The sequence below is a fragment of the Narcine bancroftii genome, chromosome 4 (genome assembly GCF_036971445.1).
Source record: "Narcine bancroftii isolate sNarBan1 chromosome 4, sNarBan1.hap1, whole genome shotgun sequence".
NCBI lineage: Eukaryota > Metazoa > Chordata > Chondrichthyes > Torpediniformes > Narcinidae > Narcine > Narcine bancroftii.
In genome coordinates this window covers 282,305,435-282,311,434 of record NC_091472.1, presented here as the reverse complement: position 1 = coordinate 282,311,434, position 6,000 = coordinate 282,305,435, and positions in this window count along the sequence as shown.

Here is a 6,000-nt window from a genome sequence, read left to right as displayed (position 1 = left end):
CCCTCTGGAGCTTATTCTTGTCTGCGTGTTGGCGCCTCCAACCAGCCAGAATGCTCTCTACGGTACACCTGTAGAAGTTTACAGGAGTTTTCAGTTATTATCAGTAGGATCTGGCCCAATGGAGCAGAACATTCCTCTGGGATCATGGGTGGCCTGAGAGATACGCTCGGGCCACAGGTTAGTTGTCTTTAAATTTTTTTTTAATTTGGAGATACAGCACAGTAACAGGCTTTTCTGGCCCACAAGCCCACTCCACCCAAATACACCCATGTGACCTAATTAATCTACTGAAACTATATGTCTTTGGAATGTGGGAGGAAACCACAGAACCTGAAGGAAACCCAGGTGGACACCGGGAGAACATACAGACTCCTTACAAACAACAATGTTAACATGCTCAAAGTACAAGCTCAAAGTTTAAATTTAAATTTATTGTCAGAGCACATCCATGACATGACATACAACCCTGGGATTATTTTTCCTACGGGCGCAGAAGAATTTCTATTTATCAGTAACCGTAAAATGTACTGGAGAAAAAATATGTATGAAAGAGAGAAATGTAAACAAAGAAAGAAATGTAATAAAACCTATCTATGCAAATAAAGAATAAAATAATCATTTGGTAATAAATAATATACAAAGTAAGAGTCCTAAAATTTAGTCTCTGGTTGATTCTGTTGTCAGAGGGTTGAGGGGTAGCAACTTTATCACTTTGTGTTTTGACTTCTTAAATCCAAAAAGACTGCTTTTTGCTTAAATATTGAAAAATGTCTCATGCCCAAAACATCGGTATATATCTTTACCTTCTCTGGATGCTGCAAGACCAGCTGAGTTCCTCCAGCATTTCACTGTGTTTTTACCACAATCACAGCATCTGCAGACTTTAATATTTCACTTTCTTCTTAAATTCATATTTGGCCCAAATCCAACAACATGGCAAACTTCAGGAAACTAGTAAGTTTGGAATGGTCGACACGAGTATATAAAGCAAAGCCTTTGATTTTTTTAAAAATTTTCTTTTAAAAATATTTTTATTGTTTTTAATAAAGAACATATACAAACAAAAAGGGTACAATTCAATATGATAGTATGGAGCATTACATAAACTAAACAAGATATTCTGTATATTGCTAGTATACATAAATTGTAAATCATATCCATAATTCATATTTTAAATAGTATCCAATTTTTTTGAAAAAAAAGATATGAAAAAAGAGGAAAGAAAAAGAAAAAAAGGAGAAAAACTCAAATTCCTTATCTAACTGCATTGCCACATGTTATATATGACTGGTATTAAAACAAAACTGAACGTTATAAAAATTGAACATAGAAAAGATGCAAATCAAACAATTTAAATTCTTTCAATTAAGTAAAATTCCTCACCTCAAGAGGGGAAAAAGAAATAGCATGATTCTGAACCAGAGATAAAGAAGAATCCCTCCCATTGTACTGAAGAGGGCCACCAAAAGATTTGGTATTAAATCAATATTGAAAAAGTTTGATAAAGTATGGAAAGACTCTCTCCAGTATTATAAGTCCAGAACATATGAATTAATGATGCTTCTCTGCTCTTACACTTGTCACACTAGGGACTCACATCAGAATAAAAGTGAGACAATTTAGCCTTAGAAAAATGTGTTCTATGTATCACTTTTAATTGTAATAGACAATGTTGAGCACATAATAAAGAGCTATTAATTAACCAACTGAAGATTTGTGTCCAAATTCACATCCAATATAGTCAAGTTTAAATCCTGTTCTCAAGCATTTTTGATTTTAACTAACAAAGACTGATTTAATATAACAATTTATCTTAAATAATAGATTTTAATCTTTAATGAGAAGGCATTAAACTAAAAAATATCATCTACAAAATTTGATTCACACTCTCTTGAGAAATTAGAAACTTGTGATTCAAGAAAATGCTGGACTTGCAAATATCTAAAGAATTGAGATTTAGACAGGTTCAATTTAGCATTAATCTGTTCAAATGCTGCAAAATATCCATCAATGAACAGATCCTTAAAGCTTTGTATACCCTCTCTATATCATCTCTGAAAAATATTGTCATGTAAAGAAGGTTGAAAGAAGTGATTGGATACAATAGGACTTGAGAAAGAAAAATTATGAAATGTAAAATGTTTTCTAAACTGTGCCCAAATTTTCATAGAATAGTTAATAAATTAGTTATCTATTAATTTAGTTGAAAATGGAAATGAAAGATAGCTTAGCACCACCTCATGAAATGCAATTGCCAATGGTTCAATCATCAAATCAAATAATAAAGGGCTTAACAGACATTCTTGACTAGTGCCACATTGAGGTTGAGTTTGTTGAGGTTGAGGTTGTTGTAAATTAGTAATTGTGGCAGAGGGCTATGGAATAGTTTAACCTATGTAATAAAATAGAACCAAAATTAAATATTTCAAGGCTTGTAAACAGATGTCCATTCTATCCAATCAAAACCTTTTTCAGCATTCAAAGAAAGGATAGACTGAAGAGTTTCCTCAGAAGGCAAATACATAATATTAATTAAAAGGTGCATATTAAAATAGGAATATTAGTTTTTAATAAGCCCCATTTGATCTTCAGAAAAAAAACTGATGGTAAAATGTTTTAGCCAAGATTTTAGCATCGACATTCAATAGGGATTTCGATCTACATGAGAAACGTTCACTTGTATCTTTACACTTCTTTGCAATTAAAGATGTACAAGCATCACTAAATGAGTCTGGAAGTTTACCCTGTTCAAACGAAACAGCAAACACCACCTTGATGTAAGGTGTGAGCCATTGAGAAAATAATTTGAAAAATTCCATCAGGAACATATTGGGTCCATGGGTATTTCCAGATTGTAATGAGGAAATAGCAGCAACTATTTTATCTTGCAAAATAGATTCATCCAATCTGCTTTGACTGTCTAAAGAAATGTTGGGGATATTCAATTGATCTAAGAAATTTTTCATCAAATTGCGGTCATTCATACATTCAGGAGAATATAATTTGGAGTAGAATCTTTTAAATGTATTGTTTATCTCTAAATGATCTGAAGTCATAGTTACCATTATCTTAACAAACTTTAATTATGTGACATTTCAAACCAAATCTTCTCAATTGTTTGGCCAAAAACTTACCAGATTCATCACCATGGATGTAAAATTGACTTTTAGATTTCAAAAGTTGACATTCAGCTGGGTATGTTGAGAGAAAATCAAATTTAGTTTTAAGTTCAATCCATTTTTTGTAAACATCTGAGTTTTTGGTTTGAGTGTAATGTTGCTCTAACCATTTAATTTGTTTAATTAACTCAGATCTTTCTGTATTAGAATTACTTTTCTTATTACAGTATATGAAGTAATTTTCCCCCAAAGAAAAGATTTCAAAATATCCCATATAACTAAACTAGAGGTCTTGGAAGAGAGATTGGTATCAAAAAAGTAAACTATCTGGTCTTCCATGAATTTAACAAAGTCTTTCTCTGATAGTAATGCTGAATTAAAGCACCAGAGTCTTTTATCTTGAGAAAAATTAGAAAAGTTCATTGACATTGTAACAAGAGTATGATCAGATATTACAATACTATTGTATTCAAAAGAATGAGCTAAATGAAATTAAATGATTATCAATAAAAAAAGAATCAATACGTAAATGTGTGATGAACAGGGAGAAAAAAATATTCTCTATTGGTGGGATAAAAGAAATGCAAAACATCTGAAATGCTATAATATGTTTAAAAAATGTATTAATAGGGCAGATTTGTTTAATGTAGCCAGATTAGAAGATGAGCAATCCAGGATAGGGTACAACCAGCAGTTGAAATTCCTGCCTAAAATAAGCAAGTATAAACTTAAATCTGGCAAGGAAGTAAAAATAAATTCAAAGAACCCGGAGCATAAATATTTGCAAAAAACAATAACAAAGAGGCTGCTAGAATCCAAACCAACCTTATGTGTACTAAAAGGAATATTTTGATTAATCAGAATCAGCTTGATTTAGCTTGAAAGGAAGAAAGATATTGCTTCCCCTTCCAACATGATATAAGGTGCAAAACATCACTACCATGTAAATGTGTCTCCTGTAAAAATATCATCATAGCTTTAAGTTGTTTTAAATGTGAAGCCACTTCCCTTCATTTTACTGGATGATTCCAAACTCTCACATTCCAACTCAGGAACTTATTCACCATGATCATTCAATTATAGAAAATATACACTAAAAGTAAGACTACTTTCAGAAATCCCAATGAACATGTGCAAAGCTGGGTTTGTGCAGTATACACAATGACTTCTGGCCTGCAGATGGCCTTATTAAACCATAGAGTATGTAAGCTGGAATCAGAAATATTTACACAATTAGGCAACATGGTAACACAAAACACCCAAGATCCCTTCCCAGTTTTTCTCCAGTCCCATCCCATAAGGCTGATGAACAGGATGCCAGTGTGCTAATTAATTCTAAGAACCCATTATCTCCCAGTTTTGATTAAATGTTCTTACTCAGAAAGAAAAACAATAACAATTTCCCAAACCAAAATAAGCCATGTTTAATCTGAAAACATTAAACATCGAAAGAAAATTAAACATTTCTCAGAATAATGTTTAAAGAATTTTTTTAACTGAATATATAAAATAGATATTTATCCCATTTTAATAAAGTAGATTTATTCATAAATACAATCAAAATGTGTTGAATTCTTTCCCTAACCACTCCAAGCTAATTCAATTCACTATAAAAACTCTAAAATCAAATGACTGGACCTTTAATATATTAAATTCAATCCCTGTTTTAAAGCATTCATTCAACAGAAAACAAACTGTCATTCAGGAGCGGGTAGATTGCGAATAAATTCCCTAGTGTCTTCCGTTGAAATAAACCATTTCTTACTCCCATTGGAAACAGAGATTCTAAGACGAGCTGATATAATTCTGACATAACTTCCCTGTGGATGGCCCAATTTTTCACCACTTCAGGAACAATTCCTAATCTTTTGCCTAGATATAGCAAGGTATCTTTATACGAGTTTCACAAATCAACAGTTCCTCTGAAGGTGTGGAATTTCAATACAGATTTATTTTGCAATTCAATGAATATTTAATTATTTATCTTTGTTCTGCTCAAACAAGGCTAAAAGCTAAAGCCTGATCTGCATTTCTGTGTGAAAGCAACGAACTTTCCCTAGAGATCCCTCCAGCAAGCAAACATATATTTTGGACTTGCAATTAAAAATTCTGTTTCATCAGGAGTTATGCAATTACACAGTAATTAACTGGTTTTTTTTTGGTGTAGCTTTGGGTTGAATGGATTAAAAGCAAGAAATATTGCAAACATCTGACTCTGCAGATGTAATGGGACATTTGGAAGTGCATCTGTTCACATCCTTAGGCTCTCTCTAACTGTTGGCCAGTTGGACTCTTAACAAAGAGAAAAAGAGCTTGAATATATAAAAAGGAAAGCAATGAATAAATGTGGAAATAGTAGAGTTACTTCCAGAGAGAAAGGAATGCTTGCTGCTCCATGAGCCTTTTGGTGTTGTTGTGTATTGCAGATTTGATCACCTCAACAAGAGGAAATGAGCCTCTTGATTCCCATCAGAAGCAAATGGATCAGAAGCGAAAGTATGCTAAATGGAAACCTCATGTCATGACTCAGAAATCAACCTCGAAAGCTTTGTTTCACAAGTAATAAACTGTGAATCATTTCAAGTAAGAAAGGTGCCTTGAGGCAGATGTGTTTCAGGTCCACCAGAATCTGCAAGCTAAGTAAGCTCAATGAATGTCAAATTCCAGTATTAATCACTTGGAGATGAATACAGACAGAAGCCCTTTTTATGGAGCAATACCGCATTGAAGCAGGCTCAACAAGGTAGATAAAAAAGGTAAGCTTACCTTTTATGGAGAAGGCCTATAAGGCTGATCCAGCATTGCTTTTATGGAGTGTGGTGTCGCGAACCATCCTCCGGAGCTGAGGGAGGCGGGGAGAGTGGTGCAGTAGCACCACCTG